Below are 25,637 nucleotides of genomic sequence, written 5' to 3'. Positions count from 1 at the left end.
GCACAACAGAGTTACATTATTTGCTCAAGTTACTACCATAGCATTCAAAGCCAGGTCTCTCTAACTCTATCATCTTATCATTGGTGTATTCTGCATATTGGGGGTGGGGTGGTGCTGGGATAGATGGGGTGCATTTGGAACTTAGGATCCTGGGTGAACTGAAAAGCCACAGGCTGGACAGGGTGGCCAAATTCAGGCCTCTGCCAGTTTCTTGGGCTGTTGGAGCATCCTCAGACAAAATCTCCAGCCTCTGTCACGCAACTCACAGTCCATTTGGGCAGACACACTCAGGCCTGTCTGACCAGCAACATAAACATGGCCAAGCACTGAGACGCTGTGGGTCCTAGCTTTGAGCCAGAGGCTATGTATGGGAGCCTCTGCCTCCTCCTCTCCCTTTCCAGGCAAAGATAGGAACCAAGTGATGTTTCCTAAGAGGAGGGTTTACAAAAAGGGTGGCCTGGAGTGATGACAAGGCCATGGACTTTGAAGTCCAACAGATCCAAGTTAGAGTCTTGAGTCCACTCTTGTCCAGAGGTGGGATTTTAGGCAACTCACTCCTCCTCTCTGAGCTCTGATTTTCCTCATCTGTAAAATGGGACCTGCAGTACCTGCTTGGCAAGGCTAGACTCAGTTCTCCCGCTAGAATCAAAATGCCCTAGAACAGTGCTGGTACATGGTAGGTGTCTCTAAATATATGATGAGAAAATGAATATATTTTAAATATGTCTGGCATGTATTGGGTACTCAGGGGTAGAAGTGATTTTAATCTACCATTTTTTCAACTTTCAGGGCTCTTTTCTTCCTTCCCTGGGCAGAGTTTCAAGGAGGATCCTAAGTCCCTGAGTCTCTTTCCCAGACTCTTCCAACCCATAATAGACAGACTTCTTGGAGAATACAAACAACCCAACACATTATCTCAGTCCATGGAGATCTCTTCCTATGAGAGGACATAGGTCAGGGCTCTTTAGAGTGTAAGAACAGAAACCTAACTCAAACTGTCTTAAGCTAATAAAGGAGCAAATTCATAGGAATAATACTACTTCAGCTATGGCTGGATCCAGGTGTCTAGCCAATCTCTATACATTTCTTGAATCCACTCTTTTCCAGCTTGGTTTTACCCTCTGGCAGGCTCGGCCCTTGTAATGATAGGTGGTTGCTCAGCTTTAGGACTAGTCACTAGCTCCTCCTCAAGATTCACATACAAGTCCTAGGACTGAATTTCATTGGATGTGCTTGGATCGCATGTGAAGTCTGATCAGGTATCCATTCCAGAAGCCTGCAAAGAGAGTCAGCCCCACCTAAGTCAACATGGCCTGAGAGCAGGGAAGGAGAGGTTCTTCAAGGGTAATGTGGTTGTGCTTGCCAGACGAAGAGGAGAGGGGTGCCGAGCAGGCAAATACAGACAGCAACTGCCACAGAGAGGGACAAAGCCTAACATTTATCCTCATGACGATCCTAAAAGGTAGTTATGATTTTTTCTAATTTTACAGAAAACGGAAACCCCGAGAGTCTGGGACCTTGCCCAAAGCCACACAGTGTGTCAGTGGTAGATTCAGGGTGGGAACCCCCAAGCCTGTGTTCTTGCTGGGACTTTATGGGAGGAAATAAGCCTTGCAGCAGATCTGGAACTAGCACATGGAGGAGGGGTGTGAGACACAGATGGCCCCAGAATCCCAACTGCAGCTAGGAGAAGCTTCCGGGGCCATGAGGGGTCTGTTTTGGGTTCTTGTTCTTGTTTGTGCCAAGTAGCACGAGTCTTGAAACAAACAGGTACTTGCCTTTCCTCATCTTTCCCAAATCCCAAAGTATATTGTGTCTCATGTTTGGGACCCTTGCAAGCAATTTATTATTTTATTTTGATTATCTCAAGTCAGAAAGAATTTGACTTTGGCATTATTGAGTGTCCTATTTTTAAACACCTTGTTTTATGGGCTTTTTGGTGGCTCTTTTTAGGAGAAGTTTCCTACATCTCAGGCATCATAGCCCCAGAGGGCTGAGATCTTCCATGAAGGTCTTTGATGGGTGTCCCTCAAGCCAGTCCTGCAGGCCTAGTTGTTGCTGTCTCCCATGCTGGTCTATATTCAGCTCCTGTTCAATCTCAGGTCACCGCCCCTCTGATGGCCACTCTGGTAGCTTCACACCAGACTGTCTCTTCATCCAGCTGTGACCCCACTGCCCTGTGCTGCACAAAGGAACACTGAGAAACTCTGGACTAGGTCTCACTTGCCTCTAATCTAACTTGGCCTGTCCTTGAATTCACCTGTAGAATCTTGTCCTTCAAGAATCGGTTCAAAATGAACTTTGTAACAGGTTTTAAAAACTGTAAAGATTTTATAAAATCAAAGATCATTTTCTCATGTTATTCTCTATCTCATCCTCATCAGGCATAATGAAAATTGGCAAATATAATTTCTTTTATGTATATACCAGTTACACACACATACACAAACACACACAAGTACACACACACACAAGATTTTCATGTGTCTAGCTCCCTCACCAAACAGCGAGCCCAAGAAGATATGCATCAGGACTCTCTCACTCACCACTGTATTGCTGCATATTATTATTAGACGGTGTTAGGTGCTTGGTAAGCATTTGCTAAAAGGAGTAATGCTTCCATGAATGAGTAAATAAGCAGGTGAAAAACACAGTCTGGCTTTCTCCATCAGAGAGTAAAGCAAAGGCACTGCAATTAGGTACATCTGGTTTCATATCACAGTTCCATTGCTTTCTAGCAATGTGACCTTGGGTGGATGATGTTTCCTGACCTTTCTGTGTTTCCGTTTCCTCATCCATAAAATGGGATACCATTTCACTGAGGAAGCTAAAATATCACCTGTGTGAATTCAGTGCTTGCAATAGTACGCACTCAATAAAGGTCAGGACCTTTCTCCCTTCCCTCTTTAGAGAGTCCACAGTACCGACAATCGTGGGCAACTATTGAAAATTTAGGAAATGCTTTTTGACTGACGGATCAGTTTATCAGAGTGACAGGCACAACTCCAGTGTGGAATTTCCATTCCTGGTGGAGAGAGAACTATGAAGTTATATAACTGATCAAAAATTCAGAGGGGCCCTGGGAGTGGTGAGAAGCTAGAACAGGGAGAGTGGCAGGGTTCGTGTGTGCATGTGCACATGGGTGTGTGCGCACACATGTGTGTGCACGTGGGTGTTGCTTGGATATAGATAGAGGCGCATACAGAGAGAACATTAGTTATTCGAAGACCATTGATTCTATGTTTGAAGGTTTAAGTTTATAATCAAACAGGTACCAAGAAGCCCATGGAAGTTCTTGGGGCATCTGGATGGCTCAAAGGTTAAATGTCCAACTCTTGAATTCAGCTCAGGTCATGATCTCAGAGTTGGGAGATTGAGTACCGAATTGGGCTCAGCACTGGGTGGGAGCCAGCTTGGGAATTTTTTTTTTTCTCTCTCACTCACTGCCTCTGCCCCTTCCCCCTCTAAAACAATATAAACAAATAAACAAACAAATAAATAATCAATTAATAAGAAACGCATGGAAGTTCTTGAAAAGGAGACATGTGATGGAAAATTCTTTTAGTATCTGCATGAAGGACAGACTTGAACAGGGAGAGGCAGTGAGGTCGACCTAGTAATCTAGGAAAAGGGAGAGATGACTAGTAGCTATTCAATAAGCCACGTTGCATCAATAAGTAGGGAGAGGCAAGTCTTGAAGACTCCTTGCATCCATAAATCAAGAAATATTTATTGAGGATGGAGCAAAAGAAAGGAAGAGACCAAATTTGTTTTTATTTTTCCTTCTAAAATTATAAATGTGATTTTTTCCATTGCAGAATAATATAGCCCCACTAAAGGCTATAATTAGAAAATGAAAGGAAAAATAATCATTCATAATCCCACAACCAGAACAGCACCATGACTGCATTTTATGACCCTACATCTATGACTTTAGCAGAGTGAATGAGCCTGCTGTGTTCATGATGGGGATATAGGAAAAGGGTCAGATAGATGTTAAAGAGAGGCCACAGCTGAATTCATTCATTTGTTAATTTTATTCAGTCATCACAAGAGAAACCACATCTTGACACTGGGTTGAAATCTCACAGTTTCTTTATGCAACTCTGGGCATCAGCAATGTCAGGTTCCTTCCAAACTAATCATGAGAATCCTTTTGTTTTTTCACTGTTTGGTGGACATTTTAGTTTTTGTCTTTGCATCTGTCACCACCTTCCTATTGTATCTGATCTTCCTTTTGAGGACATTCTTCATTGTGTGGAGTCCTGGCAGCTGAGTTCTCTCTGAGAGTTGTTATTGATCAATGGTTGCTTGGCTAGCCTATCCACGAGATGCCCTTGTCCTTTCAACAATTCCTCTGTTAGTATTTGAGTAGGTTGGTTCATAGGCAGTTGATCATTTGGTCAGTTGGTTAACCAGGCTTTTGGGGAAGGAGGCAGGTTCACATTATAATCCAGTGGCTCTCGGACAAAATGATCGATCAGTCCGTCGGTTTCTCTGTTGGCTGACCATTGGTGCATCTGTCTATCAGAGGGACAGTTAGTCCATTCACTGGTGTATCAACCACTCCATTGGCTCTATTGTCACTTGGTAAGTCTACCATTCTGTCAGCCAGTTGGTCAGTCTCTCCATTAGCTTGTTGGCCAGTTAGCTCTTCAGTAAGTCAGTAAGTCTGTCAGTTGTCAGTGAGTTGGTTGGGCCACACCCATGATGGGCCCCTCCAGCTGGTGATCTCAGTCCTCACCTGAGCAGGGAGGGCTTGGAGGGAGAAGCTCATTTCCTCCCTGAGGAGGTCCTTTGAAGTGCCCAGTCAATCCTTGGAAACTTTAAATCAAATGTTATTTATGAGGTACTAGAGTGAAAACAGCCTCATCATTCTAAATTACTAGCAGCTAACTTGAGTTTACTAATTTTCTTTCAAAAATTGTTAAAATTTAGAACCATGGTTTGCCTTCTTGCCCCCACTCCCTCCCACTCCCTGGGCTTGCCTCCTCCTTCTTTCGGCAGGAGAATTGGTTTTTAGGAGCATGTGACTTTATTAGCTTCTCCTGATGCCAACCAGAGTTGTCAATGTCCGTGAAGAGGTGAGTCACCCTCCTTGAGAGGAGGCTTGTGGAGAGCCAGGCATGTTCCCAGACAGGGGCTTGTGACCCAAGAGTAGGCCATTAGTCCAGCTTGCAGAGCCGTCTTCCATTTGGAGGCCCCTTGTAGACTTGATGGGTCTGAAAGGATGGATTCCAACAAAGGGGGCTAAAGATCTGTTTCCCTGTGTGCTCTCCTTTCTGGAGTGGTGGCACAGGCTGTCTAATAGTCAGAGCAGATTTCCTAATGCCTAATAGAACAAGCAGCATACTGGGTGCCAGGACACCTGGGTTCCTGGCCAGCCCACAGCCAAAAGCAGAGGAAGAAGTTGGCACTTGGCCACCTCCAGCCTCCCTACTGGGCCCCTCTCTTTCCAGGTTTTTATAACCACTTCCATCCATCACCTTCACTTCAGGCTCTCTTAGTGCTCAACTAATCTCTGGGAATTGACTTTGTCCATGGGATTGAGTGTCAAATTCAAGTTCGACAACAGGCATTTACTGAGTGCTTATTGGGGTCAGGATCTTCTGTTGTTTCCTACTGAGGGGAATACGTCTTCATTTATTTATGCAACAAATATTTACAAGCATTTTGAATACTTGCCGCCTTCAGAGTACTGGGCTGGGTGTGGGAGTGTTGAGCAGAATGCGCATTGTTTCATCTTCATGGAGCTCAGAGTCTAGACAGGTTCAGACATTAATTAAATGATGACACAAAAAAATGTTGAATTTACTGAGATGAGTGCTATGATGAAAAACAATAATGGCTTATGAAAGAGATAATATGGAAGCCCAATCTGCTGTTGGTTGGGGAGCCGGGGGGCTTTCCCAAGTAAATGACTGAATTTGAAGATTAAAAGATATCAAGGAGAAGAAAGGATCATCTCAGGTAGAGGAGACAGCCTGTGACAAGGTCCTGTACAAGAAGGCAACCTGGAATATTAAAGCCCTGACAGAATGTCCCTTGAAGCTATTGCCAGAGTTGGGGAAGGGTGTTGAGATAAGTGCATAGAGAGACACTCATTATTCTTCATTCCTTAGTACATTCACCCATTTGTACATCCATTCATACATACATTATTTCCTCACTATTCATGCAAGCATTCAACAAATGGTTACTCAATGTGTGCTTGGCCTCCATCCTTCTTTCAGACTTCACTGAGTACAAACAACACAAACCAGGACTGGCTAACAGTGTTGGCTGGGTAGCCATTGAAAGTATGCTAAAGGACCATAAAACCTGTGCAATATGGGAGAAGCAGGTTTAGAAAGGAAGGTTGTCTGGCATCTCTGGGCATCTCTGGGAGCCATGGTAACCTTCTTTCAGAAGACCCTATGAACTCAGCCACTGTCATAGTGAGTGTCCTCCAGCCATCCTCCTTTCCTTGTAGGATCAAGATCCAAAGCCCTAAGAGGGCGTTCACTCTAGTTGCCATAATCTACCTCATACCATACCAAGTCTATGAGAAAAAGGATAATGTCCCTTGGCTTTCTTACTGATAGGCCAACACTTGCATTTACTTTTCTACCAAGAATCCAGACAAGGGGCGGGGATGAGGGTGTTTTCTGAGAAAACTTTGTTATGTTATTAGGTATCTCCAACTTACCTATTATTCACTACAACCTTTAAATCCTGAAGGTCAAGTTAGGACTCCCATAGCCTTTCTGGCAATTGTTTTCCTTTGGAAGTCCAGGTACCATGTTGGTGGGTGGTACCAACATCAGAAATAGCTTCATGTTCATTATCTAGGTGTACAGTATTTTTACATGGTGTCTGAATTGCTCTCTGGGACAGCCTTGCTCCCTCTGGGTATGTGTATGTGTGTGTATGTTTGGGGATGGGGCTCTAGGACTCTTTATAGGGTGGAGTGTGACTTGGCTAAGATCACACAGGGAACTGGGGCTGGAGTCAGGGATTTGAACTCAGGTCTGGCTCAAAGCCAGTGGCTCTTTCTACTATAGTCCTGAACCTTTAGGAATTTGGACTAAGCCTGATCCTTTTAAGTGTGTCCTCATAGCCTCAGGGATCAGTAGGTGTGGATAATCCGGGGAACACACTCCTAGGTTCTTCTTTCAATATCTGGCTCTCGGCTGTCTTCAGACACACAGATGCCCAGCCAAGCCCTCAAAGTTCTTCATTTTTGAAATAGGCACAAAAATTCTCTTTGAGACGTCCTAGCACTGACGTGGGAATAAAGCAAGTTGATACCTCTTAAAATCTCCAGGAGCCAGAGCTCTCTATTATCATGGGTCCCCTGAGCTCAGAGGTTGAAAATAGTTGACCAAAGTGTGACTCATCTAAAAAGCAGCAAGGTCTTTCCTTCAGCAGACAGGAGGGAGGAGATCTGCTTGCTTTGTGCCCTGGGTTAGTGGAGAGTAAATGGTGAAGGAGTAATGGGGCAAAGGCACCCCTGTCAGGAAAATCTGTTCTTGGTGTGAAATTATGAGGGAGATGGTCCTTCCCCTTTGAGAAACCAGAGGGGGAGGAATGAGGGCATTTCCTCCCTACGTGAGGAGACTTCCACCTCAATGGTCTCTTCTTTCCCCGCTCCTCAAGTGTCTATTCATTCATTCAATCCCACAAGTGAGCATGTATGTACGCATGTGTGTGTGTATGTTGGGGGGTAGCCGGGAGAGGGTGTGGGGGTGGGACTGTTCCAGGTTGTATGGAAATCAAACATGCCTTGGAGCAGGTCTGGTGAACTGGTGAGATGGACGCACAGATGTGGATACACGGGAGGGATGAGGAGTTTCCTGGGAGAGAAGAAAGACTTGGGCACAAAAGGCTGACCTGGAGAGGAGCCTTGAAAAAGTCAGAGATGCTTCCTGAATTTGTCTTAAGCGCAAGTCCCTGGAAGCATCTGTGGCCTCAGCAATAAGCTAGCAGCAGACTGTCAATAGAAGGGAAAATTCTGTAATATAGTGGGATCCGAGCTGCCCTGCTGTAGGACTGAGAGGGGGAAGGATCCATCCTCCCCGTTGTGGTCACAATCTTCCATTCAAGTTCTCCACCTTCAGTATTTATGTGCAGCCATAGTAGATGGTGGGTAGCCATGTCCTTGCAGGAGGGGATGTGTTCATGGGCACATATGGGGTCCTCAGGACATTCCTGGAGGTCTTTGGGTTGGAGGTTACCTTACCTAGGACCCCAGGGGGAGCTTTGTTTGTGTTAACTGACTCTATACTATGTGCTGGGCATTTTCTCCCACATTGTTGCTGCCATGATGCCTTCTCTAACCTTCCCCTTTCACATCCCTTTCACTCTCCCTGCTCTGAACTTGTACTCAGTCCTCCATCCATCACTCTTCCCAACAAAAGATAAACATTTAGTGGTGATATACTCTAGTTTATTAACAGCTGCCCTATTGGTGGAAGCTTGTTTCTACTTTTTGCTCTTCTAAACAATACTGTAGTGAACATCCTTGCACATGCCTTGGAAAATACGTACCAAGCACCTGCTTTATACCAGGTTTACCTTTTGTTCCTTTATAATATTAAATTTTTAATAGGCATGTCTTGAGTTCTTAACCTTGTAAACTCTTTTTGTGTTTGGACTTCAACCTTTCATCTTTCATAATTTATTGCCCCAAATACTTGCTTAATCAACACTGATGATGACTGGACCAATGGATAAAAATAACAAGCCACCTATGAAGCCAAAGTATGGGCCTCGAGGGGGGAGATGGCTCGACTCCTACACATGAACCAATTCCCATCTCTTATCTAGTCCTGGCTGTGGGAGCTTGCTCTTAGGCTTTGGGGATTTTTTTGGTTTTTCCAACCTTTGGAATTTGCTTTCCTTCTTGCACTTCTGTCTTGCCTCATCAAGGGCCTGGGAGTTAGGAAGGGGAGCTGATATCTGTGAAGTGTCCACTGTGGGCACTGGGCCCGAGCTGGGATCTTCCCTTCTGCCTCCCAACACCTAGAAACAGAGCTCTAGCATCTCCAAATAATGCTCCCCTGAGCTTAAAGCTGCAGCCACACCCCCATTCAGCCACCTGCTGTGCCCTCTCACACCTCTGCTCCTCTCTTCTTGCTGTTCTCTTGGCCTGGAATGCCCTTCCTTGGCTTTGGCATCCATTCAAAAACCACCTGCTAGAAGTTTCCCCCCAAAATTTCCTGCCAGGCAGAACCAATTGATCCAGAATTCTGCTCATGCAGCCCTTGTGCACATCTCTACTGAGGTTCCCTCCTTGTTGTGGTGGTCAGTTCTCTGGCTGCCCTGTGTGGTCCACTGAGGAAGGACCAACTCTTGCCCAGGGATGGCGAACAGATTTTACCTCAGTGTTCCTGCTCTGATGCATTAGTCCTGGGTGCCTAAAGCACTGTCCTAATATAATTGTAAAAATTCAGTTCCTTAGTGGTGCTCCCTACACTTGAAATGCTCAATAGTCACATGTGGGCAGGAGGTAGAGGAGGGAAAGCCGATCTGCAGGGGCAGAGGCTGTAGTGTGCTGGGATCAGCTAGCAATGCCTGGCATGGGTACATAGTTGGGGAAGGGGCACCCCAGGCCCTATATTTAACATTCTGGGTTTTATTTACCTCTTTACCACCAACTCCTAGTGGGACTCATGTTGCAGAAGGAACAGCCTCAGGGATAGCTCGGTTACAAAGGATGTGTGACGATCTGGCACACCAAGCTTTCTTGCCAGAAAGAGAAATGGCAGTCGAGAGTCTGTAAGGTTCTCTGAGAAGGGGAGGGACAGCGTCAGATTAGCACGAGGAAGTTGGCTCTGCCACTGACAGGAGAACAGAGCTGAGGGCCCCAGTTTGGAGGGGGCAGTGGGCAGGAAGGAAGCATTGCAGGGATCAACCCAGAGTGAGAAGAGGCAGTTAAAGGCACAGTCAAGACATCCTGGTTCCCTCTGCTCTTGGAAGAAGAGTCCCAAGAAACTGGTCATTGGTCCAGTTCTGTGAAAAGCTCCCCTCCCTCCAGGGAGGGGCTGTATTGTTGCCGACTTTTTACTGCCATTTATTATTATTTTGTACATGTACCTCACTCTGAAGAAGGAGCTAGAATATGCAGCAAGTGGTGGAATGATGGGTGAGATGCTCTCCATTCTCAGCCGAATGACCATGTGACCCTAGGCCAAAGGGCCCCTCCTCTCTGTCACTGTTTTCTCCAGGAGAACCCATCAGATGCCCCATGCAGTGCTGTGTGTGTGTGTGTGTGTGTGTGTGTGTGTGTCTGGTGGCCAGTGGTGGTGGGGGTTGCACCCACATCACCTGTGGGTCTAGCACATAGTTGCAGTGAGGATCCAGGCGATGGCAGTTGCTATATTACCATTCATGCATGAACAACTACAAATAGTTTTCAGTGCACACTGAGATAAGAAAAGTTGCATTATAGATTGGAGACTCCCCACAACTCCCCAGAATGGAGGGGGGTCAAGACCAGATATGGGTCCTTTTAAGACAGCACTCCTGAGAGACCTCCCCTACCAGGGCGAGGAGAAGGCAGGGTCTAGGAGCATTGTTCTTCCCACAGATACTGAAGCCAGTTTGCCTGGTTTCACTACCTCCTAACTCTGCCTCCATTTCCTTGTCTGTAAAATGGGGATCGTTATATTCCCTCCTCACCAAGACTGCTGTTTGTGTTCATATTGTTTTTATCACCTTTTATGGGCACTGGTACAGCGTGGCTTTCACATGCCTAGCCAAGCCCCCTTCTCCAGCCTGTCCCAAGGAAACAGGGAGAAGGACGAGACAAGGGTCCACTGCATTTGGTCAGGGAGCTACAATCTAGTCCCTCCGTGGCTCTTCCTTCAATCCAGGGGACAGCACTCTGAACAAGGAGCCACTGAGGAGTTTGAAGGCAACTCCAGCAAGACTTGACCATGGTACTCACAGATTCACAGCAGCACAGGGGTGGGACCGGCGGGCAAGGTTAGCTGAGGGCATACCCGGAGGCTGCATCTTCCTGACAGCTTTCCCGCCAGGCATCACTGGCTATGCAAGTCTGTGGCTGCAGCGGAATCACCTGGGAGAGATTCCCAGGCTCGGTTCCAGACCCCTGAACCTGAATCTCCAGGTATGGGCTTAGGAATCTGCATATTTTTTAAAGTACCCTGAGTGATGGTGATGCACAGCCAGGCTTAGAAACCACCACCATCAGCTCTGAAATGGGAGTTGGTACAAGAATTAATGCGGTGCCAACAGAGCAAAAGTGAGGATGGCTCCTCCTTGTCCTCAGCTAGAATAGCAGATGCACACATCGGGCCCCAGGATTAAGTGTAAAGAGTGTGTCAGGGCAGCATACCATGTGACCTTTCTTTTTTCTAGAATGCTGTCACTTTCCTTTAGAGCAACACAATTTCTCTCTCTCCAAGCGTCAACTCAAATGCTGTTAAGAAGTCCTGTTCGACTGCATCCTTGGAGAGGAAAGTAGGGAGCAGCTAATGGATGCCAGGTAAGTGTTAAAGCCAGCCCCACTGGGAAATTCTACTTCCATAGAAATACTAGCTTGAATGAGCATGGAAACAGGCAAAGAGGATTCTCGAAGCACTGTCTGTGATCACAAAAATAAAAGTAGAAACAGTTGTCCATCAATGAGAAAATGGGTAAATATACTGTTACGTATTTAAACAGTGAGCAACATATGGCAGGTTAAATTAAGGAGAGACATCTATGTGTCTCAACATGTGTAATTTCCCACAAAACAAATTGCAGAAAGAGATCTATTATATGATATTATTTGGGTAAATTCTAAAAGCACAAAACAGTGTCCTATACAGTTTGTGGACACACCCATATGTAGAAGAGGCATTAAACTTGCATGAAGGGGTGCCTGGGTGGCTCAGTGGGTTAAAACCTCTGCCTTCGGCTTAGGTCGTGATCCCAGGGTCCTGGGATCGAGCCCCGCGTGGGGCTCTCTGCTCTGCAGGGGGCCTGCTTCCTCCTCTCTCTATCTCTGCCTGCCTCTCTGCCTGCTTGTGATCTCTGTCTGTCAAATAAATAAATAAAATCTTAAAAAAAAATAAACTTGCATGGAAATTGTTATACCCAACGTCTTCAAGTTAGTGGGAAGGAAGGGACAGGGTCCTGTAAAAAGATCTGGAGCAAATATGGCAAAAATCTATTAAATCTCGGTGGTAGATCCATGAGTGTCATAGGATTTTCTATCTCGTTAAGTACGTCTGAACTATCTTAGAATGAAAATAAAGCAGATGGCATTAAAGAAATCAGAGATGTAAGAGTCCACATAGTCTAGGAAGGACAGAGATGAGTCTTTGAAATTTGGTGCAGGTGCCTTTTGAAAACTTGTGAGGAAAAAGAGAATGATCTTGCTTGTTGTTCTGGAGCTAAAGCCTTTGTCATTTGCTAGAAGCATTTAAGCCATTTATATTTACATCATCGCTAACACCTTTAGTCTAACTTTTGTCATTAAAAGTTTTTCCCTGCTGCTTTAGGTCTAAAGCTCTGGTAGGGCCCATGAGTGGGGGTGGGGGTGAGTCTCATAAACACACATGTTCCTGCCACAAGGGCAGAGCCATCACGAACCCCACCCATGCAGGTGAAATGGGAACAGAAGACGTAGGGTCTGTGAGCGACCCTGATTTGGACGATAGGACCCTGCACTTAGTGCCAGGCCTGTTCTAAAGGGAATTTAAAATGAGCAATCTTCATCCCAAAGTGGATGTCATCTCACCACTTGGGACCCTATCACGCACACTGCTAAAGGGCCCCTCACTTCAAGAGGCAGGGAGGTGTGAAGGAAGGATCATCAATTTCCAGTCAGACGCGGACCCATTCCGTTCTAGTTTGCCACAGCTGGACCCTTGGTCTTTCTGAGTGAATGCTCAACTCAGTCCCACCGGGACGGCAGAGTGTGGCTGGAGTCGCACCTCTCCCATGCACTAGCCTGCGAACTGTCTCGTCACTCCACCCTTCCACCCCCCCCTCACAAAACCAGCACCCTCACATCCACCTGCCAGCGCCAGTCGAATGATGTGGCCAGCATGGACCCTTGACATGCTGTGGTATGATTGCCTTGGTAGATTGTTTTTTATTTGATTTTCCCTCCTCGGACCCTCGGGGACTGACAGAAGCTCATTGCACCCTTCCAGCAAGGTAGGCAGGAAGTGAGTCCCACAGAGGGGCTGTTGCTTATCCTGAGAGGGGTTCAGTGGATCGGCCGCCAGACTATTACTGTCTGAGGCTTCCTGACCCGTCTGAGGATGGCTCTATGGGGAAGCGGTGGGGCCGGGGCACGGGGGGGGGGGGGGCGGTCTGGCCGTTCTGGGGGGGTGGGGGGAAGGGAGGACCTCTCTCTGCATTGCCAGCCCCATTTGGTGGGGGTGTCAAACCAGCAGGCCCACTCACTGCTGCCAGTGCCTTCTGAGCTTGCCTCCTCAGACAGGGGCAGCACGCTAAGGCCTGGCTGGGCCAGCTCCACACTCCATGTGCCCTGGCCCCATACGCCATTTGTCGAGTGGCAGAACAGAATTTCCTCATAAATAAACAAGATCTTGGGTTTCACGTTGGGGAGGCGATGACAGAAGAGGGCCTGGGGCTCTCGCTGTTATCTGCACCCGGGCCTGCCAACTCCCTGCTGCCTGGAAGGGCCTAGAGGAGAGAGGAAGGAGAGCCTGGCCAACAGCACATTTTTTGGGTGTAGAGTCACTGCCTGGCGGCTGGCCGCAGCTCCTCTCATTTCCCGCGACGTCCCTCACACTGGCCACCAGGGACTCCAGGCTGGGCAACCACCAGAACCCCCACCCAGCCAAGTGCCAGCACCTGAACTTGGTTAGGAGGGAGGGGCTTCAGAGGGACGGCCAGAGCTTGGGAGGTGTCAGGTCTGGAGAAGAGGAGTCTAGGAGTGTTAGCCTAGATCACCTTTCCTTTCCCAGGGGGAATTCTCAGCTCAACCTTACCCAGCCAATATGGCGTTTTTTTCTGTCTTGTGCCAAGCCCAGTGCTGGCTAAGGAGGAAACTGAGGATGGTCCCAGGCAGCCAGTCTCCAAGGGCAATGCATTCTGTGTCCACATCCCATGATCAGATCACCGGCAGAGAACAACCTCCTCCCAGCTCTGGTAGAGTGAAAGAAATGGAATACTACACAGCAATGAACAAGGATGAGTTATGCAGCACAGACAAACCATATACACGTAATATTGGGCAAAACAAACAAGATACAAAAGAACATGTACAGCATAATTCCATTTATATAAAGTTCAAAACCATGCAAAATCCACCTGTGATGATTAAAAATCAGAAGAGTGGTTACCTCTCGGAGGGGAGATTGACTTGGAAGGGGCAAGAGGGAGCCTTCTGGGTCCTGCCGTGTTCTATCTCTTGATCTGGATGGGGGTTTCCTGGGTGTCTATATCAGGAAAAGACCCTGAGCTGTCCTCCTGGGATGAACGTACTTTTCTGCTCTACATTATGTGGGTTAGACCTCAATGACAGGTTTTTTAAAAAAATCCTAAGAGGATCCTAAAAAGATCATGTCCTTCCATGACTAAAACTGCCCACCAACTGCCCATCGCTTGGAAGAGGAAATACAAGCCCCTCACCAGAACCTACGAGGCCCTCCCTGATCTGGGCCTTCCAACCTCTCACCTCAGTCTTGGCTCCACAGAGTGGCTGACCCTGACCATTTATTTAAAATAACCTCACCCCCAATTACTCCGACTGCACTGCCTGTTTTACCATCCTCCTAGCAGGTACGGCTGTATGAGGTCATCGTCTTTATATATGTATCTGTGCACCTTAGCCTGCCTCCCCTGGTGGGTCCTTACAGAGCTTTCATATTCACTCCGGATGCTGATCACCTATGTGGTGCCGGTGCCTTAGGCTTGCAGCGTTTGCCTCTCTAGCATCCAACCCCTTTCCCCCATTTACTCCCCATTTCCACCTGTCCCCAGTTCTCAGACCGTGTGGTCTGGTGGTCGTTTCTGGAGAAGATTTCAAAGCCTGCTGTACTTGAACGTGAATGGATGTGGAGCTTGGGGCTGCAGCTGCTGCCAGCATGGCTACTATGTGAGGGAGGGAAGCACTGATAACTGAGACTAGGTCTTGAAAATATCACTTGAGGATCAAAATATATCTGAAGCCATCAAGAGCTGTACCTGTGCTTTCCAGTTACATGAATCATTAGATTCCCATTTTCTTAAGCTAGTTTGTCTGGATTACCTTGCTACCGGGTGAGTGTTCTGTGCTAAGCCCCCACACTGGCTGCAGAGGAAACCAAGGACAATCCCATCCCGTCTCTAGGGCTCAGGATGCACTGTGTCCACACGTGATGAAGATCAGATCACAGAAAACAACACACCTTCCCCAAAGTGAGACAATGTTTAGCTGTCAAAATAGTCCTGACTAAATAAGTACCTATGTGCATGGATGGATGGGTGAGTGGGTGGATGGATGGGTGGATAGATGGATAGATAGATGGATGCGTGGGTGGATGGATGGATGAGTGGGTGGATGGATGGATGAGTGGGTGGATGAGTGGGTGGATGAACGGGTGGATGGATGGGTGGGTGGATGGGTGAGTGGGTGGATGGATGGATGAGTGGGTGGGTGGATGGATGGATGAGTGGGTGGATGGATGGATGAGTGGGTGGGTGGATGGATGGTTGGATGGATGGATGGATGGATGGATGAATGAATGGATGGATGAGTGGGTAGATGAGTGGGTGGATGAGTGGGTGAATGAACGGTTGGATGGATGGGTGGGTGGATGGGGGAGTGGGTGGGTAGGTGGATGGATAAGTGGTTGGTTGGATGAGTGGATGGATGGATGGAAAAGTGGATAGACAGGTGGATGGATGAGTGGGTGCATAGATATCTTGTTCTTATCAAAAAGTATCCATCATCACAAGGCAGTATAAGTAGAAAAGAACTTAGGATTCTAGGTTGGAGAGGTCACTGGGTCTGGAGGGCATCACAGAAGAAGTAGGTTTGAGTCAGGTATGTCGGGACAATGTCAGGAAGGGACTGGGGACTAATATTTCTCTGTATTTTGACATATTTAAAACTCATATGACCCTGATATAATTACCTGAACTTTGAGGATGAAGAAACTGAGGTTCAGAAAGGTGGACCAGCTAGCTTGAGGTCACAGAGCCAGAAAGTGGCAGCCAGGATGGAAAAGCAGGTCTGGCTGATGCCAAGGCCTGTCTGGTGGCTGTCCTCACTGCCTGCTGCCTGAGACCCTCCGTTGGCAGTGTCAGAGAATGAACTGGGAGGGCAGCAGTCTCAAAGTCCCATCCTGGCAATGCTCAGAGCCCCCTGGGAGGCCCAGGCCGGATCCTCCCCACCCCTCGGAAACTCATGTCAGTGGCCTGACAGCTGTATTCCACTGGCCGGCCACAGCTGCCACTGGGGCCCTTGTTTCTGATGCTGAATGTTCCACCACTTTTTCCTGGCACCCCAGGCCTGACGGCCGCTCAGGAAAGCTACTGTACTTGTGAGAAAAGTGAGGTCAGCGCATGTTTCCATTTACTCGGAAAAGGAAAACAAAAACAAATTTTCTCGCTACTGAATGTGCTTTTTATTCAGTAGAATCCATCCCCAGAAGACTTAATTTATGGTTGACCCATGTGTCCCTGTGCATATTCACCAGGGGACACGGTGGGGGAAGGCTGGAGGGGCTCATGGCTCTGGCTGTATCCTGGTGGGAGCTTCAGGTCCTCGAGCCGAGAAAGGACCAGAGAGTTAGGGAGAAGAGGGTGGATCAGGATGGCAGAGAGGGGGCTCTGGCTTGGGGGACAGACAGGATGGTGCAAAGGAGCAGGGATTTGTATTTCTGCTTTGCACATGCCGTTCTGCTGTTTTGAATACCCTCTTATTTTTTAGTCTGGCAAACTCCTATTCAATCTTCAAAGACCTGCACCAGCCTTCCTCTGGGCAGAGTTGGTCCTAGCTAGTTGGAACTTGGGAAGGCCCGTGTTCATCCGTCTAGTGGTGGGCCACCTGGTATGTGCCTCTCTAGAGCGTGTGCTCCTCAAGGCAGGGACCCTGGTGATGCACTTCTGCAAGGCAGCCCAGGGCCTGGCACACAGTGAATGATGAGGGAGTGAGAATAAGAGCAAGCCTGGGGCGGGAAAGAGTGTGGGCTTTGGAGGAAGTCCAGTGGGCTAAAGGAACAGTCCATCAGAGCTGGCTATGGGGCTTGTGTGATTTGGGGGACCAGGTTGAGGAGGTATGTTTTAATGGTGGGAAAGGAGGCATGGCTGGGGCCAGGGTGGGGATAGCTTGAAATCTCCCTCCTCAGGTTACTGACGTAAACACCCAGGCTTACCTCTCATCTCACAGATAGAGACATGAGACCAGCAGAGAGCTGCTTTGTTTAACTCATGCTTCCCTGGTGCCCCATGCACACTCCCACCATCCTCAGATGCACCCCAACCCACTCTGGGTTCCTGCTTCTGCCCGCTTCCTCTCCTCTCACAGGATGAGGGGGATTTCTGCTCTGTTGTTGGCATTTAGTGGGCATGTGATCAAAGCCACAGCTCGAGATGCCACTCCCTCTTCCCATGGAGCCTCGATTTCCTCATCTATGAAACCGGGCTTGCTCTTGCTGCCTTACTGGGTCAGAGATGACGTTCTATACCTGAAGCTCATCCACAGTGCCTGGAACAGAGTGAGCGCTTGGCTCCTTTCTTTCTTCCGTAGTCTGTATGGTCTTTTTCTCCTCTGACTGTAAAGTTGACAGTCCTCTCCCAGCCGACCCCACCCCCCAGTAGAGCTCTGTCCAACCCTGGAGTCTTGCTGGCCACCGATCAGACCTGTCCCCATCCTCTGTGTCCATAGCAGCCTCATGACCCTCATGATGTATGGCTTGGGTCATACACGGGTGTCCGTTGGCTGCCTGCCCCATCCCCTCCGCCCCTCCAGATCAGAAGTGCTGGGAAACCTGACTTCATTTATTTTCATACACGAGAGGGGGTGCAGAGGGGGTCTGGAGGGGCTGGGAGAGCAGGGAAGGATGCTGGGGACCTCAGGTCCCTCTCGTCTCCTGGTCTTCCCAGGTCTGGCTCTGGGCCCAATGACCAGGAAAAGCCAAAGCTTCAGCAAAACCCACTGACCCACTCGTGCCCCCACTGGGAGCTTCTGAGGCCATACTGACCACTCGCAGTGGATGAAGTTCCCCTGTCCTCCTCCTCTTCCTCCCCAGCATGTTCCATCTCTGGAAGCTGGGGAAACGTCACCTATAAATTACTCTCCTTCACAGACAGCGCGTTTTTCTTTATGAATCATGCAGGATCCGCCTCCGGCCTCAGTGTGTGTAAAACAACAAATCAGGAGAAATTTGACTTGACCCAAGCAGGGAAATTTCCATCCATCACAAGAGGAAAATGTTGGAGCAGCAGGGAGAGGCCCGAGAGCTGGTGACAGCCCGAGGGGGATGGTTGCAGAGCCGGGGGCCCAGCCTGGGCTCTCTGGGGCTCCGGGGTGGGTGGGAGACACCAGCAGGCTCCAGCAGGCTCTGGGGCAGCAAGAACCCCCCTCCCCAAGTTCTTCTGCATGTCACCTGGATACAAGTTAACCCTTCCTACCTTGCTGCTCCTGCTCTTCTGTGCGGAACTCCTCATAGCTCCCCAAGTGGGCCACTTCCCGTTCCTTTATATCTCTTGCCTTTGGGTATGCTGTTCCCACTGCTGCAAACAACAGTCCTCTCTTCCAAAACTTGAGTCATGGGCATGCCCACGGCCATGTTTCCCAGACCCCTCAGGAAGAGCGGACTGCCTTCTTGAGTGCCATCGCTCTCTTGAGTCAGTGAAGTAATCATCCCTGTTCCTGTTCCCCACAACTCCCACCCGCAACAGGCTGAGTGTTCCAGGCTCTTACAGATCCCTGTATCTCCACGTGGCCATTATATAGCACAGTGTGGGGATCTTGCCTATGTGTCCTTGGCTTTATCCACAGAACTTGGCACACAGTAGGTGCTCAATGAATAATTATTGGACAAATTCCCGGGCCCCTGCACAGAGGGTGGCATATGCTCGGTCATCCTCTGACTTGTCAGAGGTCCCACTCAGGGCCGGAAGCATGCTGGGGCCGATGAACGTCAGCTGAAATTGACAAGCAGGCAGTCACATGTCAGGATGGGAGGGCTTGGTTCCTTCTGCTGGAGGGACTTCTGGTAGAAACTTTGGTTCTAGCTGCCTGCTCCAGCCCAGGAAGCCGGCTGACCCAATAACGTTCACCTTCAACTCACTCATAGCCTGGCCCATTGTGCCCAAGCCTGCCACACTGAGGCAATGACTTCACTTGGGCCAGGTAGCTGGGCCACACCAGTCAGTAGTTCAGGGAACAGGATCTCCATGAATATGGCTTTCGGGTCCTCTCCTGAAACTCTGAAGTCGGATATACGACACTGCCTCAGTATACTCATATACATACATACACAGTCCCCCACCTCTCTCTCTCTTCTCTCTCTCCCCTCCTACCTTTCCACATAAAAGGCCCTACCTGACATCAGAGCAGAAGTTTATCTCGGGCGGGGGAGGGGTGCAACATGCGAAATCAGACAGGTGCCAGGGAAAGGGGATGAGGGTGGTTCAAAAGACTTGCCCCCTCAGTTCCCTAGAATGGAAGATGACAGACAGAGTCCCTGTTCTGGAAGGTTCCAAACACATCTTTAACTAGAGGCTCCAGTAGAAAGAGCACTAATTTATGAGTCTGCAGACCTGGGTTCTGGTCCCAGTGTTGTCATCAGTTTGCTGTGCGACCCTGGAGAGGTCTTTATCCCTCTCTGGTCCTTTGCTTTTTGTTTGGAAAATACTGATTAGGGTTGTTGTATGTTGTTGGCTTCCTCATGCCAGCCACAGGGCTGAGCTCTTTGGGTCTTCCCCTCATCACTACATCACAGAAATCATTGCTATCCTTGTTTTTCAGATGCAGGACTCCGCTCACACACACCCAGACGGGGCGGAACTTGATGCCCAAGGCACACTCTATATAAGCCACGGTGCCATGGCGAGGGGCTTGGAGTATGTCATCCCTAACAGCCCTCCATTGTAGTTGTGCTTGTAGAGACTTGCAAGCCTTGGTTGACTGGCTTTGGGGCCCCTATGCTCCATTCTTCCAGAACCCTGCGCTGACCTCCACACCACTCTCCACTGGGGCAGAATTACCTTCTACCTGTCTGTCTGCTGGAGCCAGCACTGGACAGCATGCGGACTAGCAGCTGTGTCCTTCCAACATCCTACCCGGGGACTTTGGAGGATGCATAGGAGAGGCTGGAGAACTGCTTACTTTCAAGGTGCAGAGCCAGACGTAGTCAAGGGTGAAGGGTGAGAGCTGGCTAAGAGGAGGCTCTCAGTGGGTTCATTAGGTTTGCTTCACTCTGAGAACCTTGATCTTGACCTATCCTCACCCTTCCGCTTCCTACTGAGACCAGGCCTCTCGCCCTTGGCCCCAGCCAGTGGCACCCAGCGTGGATCATTTTTAAACTCCCCTCTGTGTTTCAAAATTATTTGCAGTCTTAATTAAATAATAATCAGTAGTGATCATTATGTTAATCATTAATAAAGAGAATAAATTTTGCCTTTAGAAATAGTATTCAGATTCCCAGCTACTCCATGCAGGAACTGAAATTTGCACTTACACAAAATCGCATCTCGCCGTTTACACTCTCGCATGTTTTAAGTTTGAACTCTAGGTTGTCACCTAGAATGAGAGAATTGGAGCGGCTCCCAGACTGTTTCTTCATCTTCGCAATCACTCCACTATCACCGCTGAAACACGGGGATATACACGTAGTGCCCTGGGCAGTGGATTCGGGCCAGGCTCAAAATGAGTTTGAATGGTTCCAAAAAGTTAGAAACTAGTCTCAAAATGGACCCATGTGTCAGGGGAGCTCTCCAAACTGACTTGCCTGTAGAATGCCGTGTTTATTAAAGTCTAAGTAATAAAAATGTGCTAATAGGAAGCTTACTTCACATTTGCTTATTATTAAAATTCAGCAATAATGGCAACGATTCTTTAGAACTAAGATTAACAAAAAATCTCTTTTTGGGAGGGAGCAGTGTTTTATCAGTGACATTGTTTAGAATGGCCAGCACATGGTGAAAAAAAAAGCACATCGGCCTGTAGTCCATTTCAGCATTATTTGTCTGGCTTGTCAACTCCCTGCAGACAGTGTGCCCCTTATTTCCTGAACCTGGGCCGATAGAGGCTCAGCGCTGTCTTTGGTTGGCCCCTGCCTCCTGCCAGACTCTGAGATTGTGCCACAGTCTCCGCACCAAGGTCCTCTTCTCTACGGTCCAGGCACCATCCCACTTGCCTTGCACAGGATCCTTCAGTGAAAGTGTGGTGGGCAGCGGGCAGAAAGCAAGGGCTAGAGAATCAGAGGTGACCACGGCCATTTGCACGGGTTTTCAGAGTGCTCTACTACCTTCTCTTCAAGAAGGGATTGAAATACACTCCTGCTGTGCCTGCTTCCTCCCTCGAGGAGGACCCCAATCCCCACAACCATGATGTAGAGATGGACACACTCTCTATAAACCCCTGGGTAGCTGTCAAGGAGCATGCAGACTTCAGGTTGTTCTGCAGGAAATGCAAAATAACCGTCTTTAGTAACAACAGTAAAAAAGGGCCATGCAGATTGCATGACCTGCTAGGGGAGACAGGTAAATAAACAGGCCTTTCCCTGCATAGCCTGGAAATGTGATCATCGGGGTCAGTCCAAGGAGTTGAGCAACTTCAGGGTTGGGGACCCTGACCTAGCCTGGAGGAGCAGAGAGAGCTTCCTAGAGGAGGAGGTGACACCCAAATTGACAGTTTAGTCAGACCTGCTGAGAATAAAAACTGATCACAGCTTTGGTGAGCACTTACTATATGCCAAAGATTGTGCCAAGATTTTCTTCTAGTCTATTTTGACATGGAGCTGTATACAATTAGATTCATTGTAACGCCTTAGTTCATAATGTACTGTCATTATTGATCCATAGGCAGTCCTCTTTTATTTCATTTATTTTTAATTATACAAGGAACAGCATGAGTCCAATACCTCACCCACAGCACTAGCATATTATCACCAATTCATATTTTTCTATATGTTCCTCTCTCGTCCTGTCTTCCTGCCTCCCCTAGGATAGAAGCAATATCCTGATTTTTGTGTTTGTCACTTCCTCGCTTTTGAAATACATAAATTTATAGTTTTGCAGAAACATATGTATGTCTTAACAATATGTTGTTTAGGTTTTCTTGTTTTATTAAACACGTGTCTCAGAAACACAAGACGTGTTTTTTATCTTATGACATATGTATCTAAAATGCTTCCATGTTGCTGCATGTAGTGGGGGCTTAAATTCATTTGAACTGTTGTAAAATCATCATCTGTGTGTATCCCAAAACTGATGTGTCCTTCCTCCTGTTGATGGGCATCTAGGTTACTTCTAATGAGCTGGGTCTATCCTTGGGGTGGGAATTCTTGGTGTGAAGATGCACAAGGTTCAGTTTATAAGATAAAGCCAAACTGATTTCCAAAATGATTGTATCAGTGCTTACTCCTCATCCGCAGAGTCTCTGGATTCACCCATCTGCAGAAACTGGTGCTGTCAAATTTTTAAATTTTTGCCAATTTAACAGTAGCTTTAATTTGCATTTTCCTATTACTAATGAGCTTGGACATCTCTCCATATTTTTAATGGCCATATGTATTTCCTCTTCTCTGAAATGTCTTTTTCTGTCTTAGCCTATATTCAAAACGGTTTATTATTGACTTATAAAAGCTCTTCACAGTTTTTGATAGTTTCTCAGTTACGCATGTTGTAAAAACTTCTAGTTTATGGCCTTTTAACTTCCTAAAGTGTCTTGATTTATAGAACTCTTAATTTTGACATAATCAGATTTATTAATCTTTTCTTTTATGATTAGTGCTGGTGTTCTGTTTTAAAATATTCAACTACTTTATAAAAAAGATTTTATGTATTTATTTGAGAGAGAGAATGGGGGGGCACAACAGGGGTGAGGGGCAGGTGGAGGGAAAAGCAAACCCTCTGCTGAACAGGGAGTCCGATGTGAGATTCAATCCTGGGACTCCCAGATCATGACCTGAGCCCAAGGCAGTCGCTTAACCAACTGAGCCACCCAGGTGTCCCTCATCTAGTTTTTAAAAGAAAAGGTCTTAAAGTTTTGCTTCAACATTTAGCTCCTTAATCTATCTGAAACTGATTTTTGTATGTTATATGAGACAGGGATCTAGTTTCAGTTTTTTCATATGGACAACCAATTCTCTAGCTCCATTCATGGACTCAACCCCCTGCCACCAGCACCACCTGCGATGTCATGTCTGCTGAACAGTAAAAGTCCATCACTGGAGTTTTCTGCACACATACCATGCTATCTACAGATACAGACAGTTTTACTCCATCCTTTCCTTTCTATGCCCTTTTTTTCTTTTCCTAAACTAGGATTTCCAAAATGATGTTGAATAGAGGGGTGAGAGCAGACGTCTTTGCTGTGTTCCAGATCTTACAGAAAAGCGCATGTTCCTTAGTAATAAGCATGAATTTTGCAGTAGGTTTTTAATTTTTTTTTTTTTATAGATGCCTTGAATCAGTCGGAGAAACTTTTCTTCCATTTTCAGTTCACGGAGATTTTATTTATTTTAATAAATGAGTGTTGGATTTTATCAAATGTTTTTTCTGTATTTACTAAAATCTTTTTTTTTTTTAAACTTAAGTCTTTATCTTTTGGATCAGTTTTAGGTTCACAGCAAAACTGAGGGGAAGGTACAGAAATTTCCCGCATACCCCCTCCCCTCACACACGCACAGCCTCCCCCATCATCCCCTACCAGAATGGTCCATTTGTTACAACTGACGAACCTCACTGACAAACTGCAATCAACCAAAATTAATAGTTTCCATAACAGTTTACTGTAGGTGTTGCGCATTCTATGGGCTTGGGCTAATGTAGAATGGTATGTACCCATCACTATGGTATCATACAGAGTAGTTTCACTGTCTTAGACATCCTCTGTTCTCTATCTGTTCATTCCTCCGTACTTCTTCCCCAGCCCCAGACAAGTACTAATCATTTTACTATCTCTATAACTTCGCTTTTCACAGAATGTCGTATAGTTGGAATCACAGAATATGGGGCCTTGTTCAGATTGGCTTCTTTTACTCAGTAATCCGCATTTAAGATCCCTCCGTGGCTTTTCATGGCTTGGTAGCTCATTTCTTTTCAGCACCGAATGATACGTTATTGTCTGGATGCACTACAGTTTTGTTTATTTGTTCGCTTACTGAAGGACATCTTGGTTGCTTCCAAGTTTTGGCAATTATGAATAAAGCTGCTATAAACATGTGTGTACAGGTTTTTGTGTGAACATAAGTTTTCAGTTGCTTTGGGTAAATATTAAGAAGTCCTACTGCTGGATCATATGGCAAGAGCATGTTTAGTTCTGTAAGAAGCTGCCCAGCTGTCTTCCAAAGTGGTGGTATCATTTTTCATTGCCACCAGCAACAAATGAGAGCTCCTGTCGCTTCCCATCTTTGCCAGCATTCGGTGGTACCAGTGTTCTGGAATTTGGCCCTATCAGTAGATGGGTAGTGGTATCTCGTTGTTTTAATTGCGTTTCCTTGATGACCTATAACGTGGAACATCTTTTCCTATGCTTATTTGCATTCCGTAGATCTCCTTTGGCGAGGTTCTGTTAAGGACTTTGGCCCATTTCTTAATTCTGTTGTTTGTTTTCTTATTACTAAGCTTTAAAAATTCTTTGTATATTTTGGCTAACCATGCTTTATCAGATGTGTCTTTTGCAAATATTTTCTCTAAGTCTGTGGCTTGTCTTCTGAGTCTCCTGACATTGTCCTTCATAGAACAGAAGTTTTTAATTTTGCCAATGATTTCTTTCATGGACCATGCTTTCATATTTTCTTTTTATTCTGTTTATAAGGTGAAATACATTGTTTTTCAAATATTAAACCAATTTTTCACTCCACTTGATCATGATGTGTTATCTTTCCTGAACTCAACTTGCTAAATATTTAAGAATTTTTGTGTGTACGTTCATAAGGTATATTGGTCTGTAGTTCTCTCTTCTTGTGATGTCTTTGGTATAGAACGAGTATTACCATTTCTTCTATTTTCTGGAAGAGTTTGTATAAGACTGGTATTATCTTTTCCTTGAATGTTTGGCTGAGTTCACTACTGAAGCCGCCTGGATGGGTCTGGGGTTTTATTTGTGGGAAGATTTTAAACTATGAGTTTAATTTATTGTAACTGATATATGGCCACTCAAGTTACCAGTTTCTTTTTGAGTGAGATTTGGTAGTTGGTGCCTTTCAAGAAATTTGCTTATTTCATCTAAATTGTTAAACTTTAGTATCAGAAGTTTCCATGATACTCCATTATTATTTGTGTGTGTGTGATGATCTTCAGTGATGTCCCCTCTTTCAGTCCTGAGATTCATACTCGTGTCTTCCCTTCCCTCTTTTTTGTCCTGATCAGTCTGATTAGAAGCTCATCAGTTTTGTTGATCTTTTCAAAGACACATGTTTTGGTTTCACTGATTTTTCTCTATTGTTTTGTTTTCTATGTAATTTCTTTTCCTCTTATCTTTTTTATGTCTTTTTTTCTGTATACTTTGG

This window comes from Mustela erminea, chromosome 3, assembly GCF_009829155.1.
Source record: "Mustela erminea isolate mMusErm1 chromosome 3, mMusErm1.Pri, whole genome shotgun sequence".
In the NCBI taxonomy this organism is placed as follows: Eukaryota; Metazoa; Chordata; class Mammalia; order Carnivora; family Mustelidae; genus Mustela; species Mustela erminea.
The sequence above is the reverse complement of the archived record's forward strand: the minus strand, read 5'-3'. Positions refer to the sequence as shown.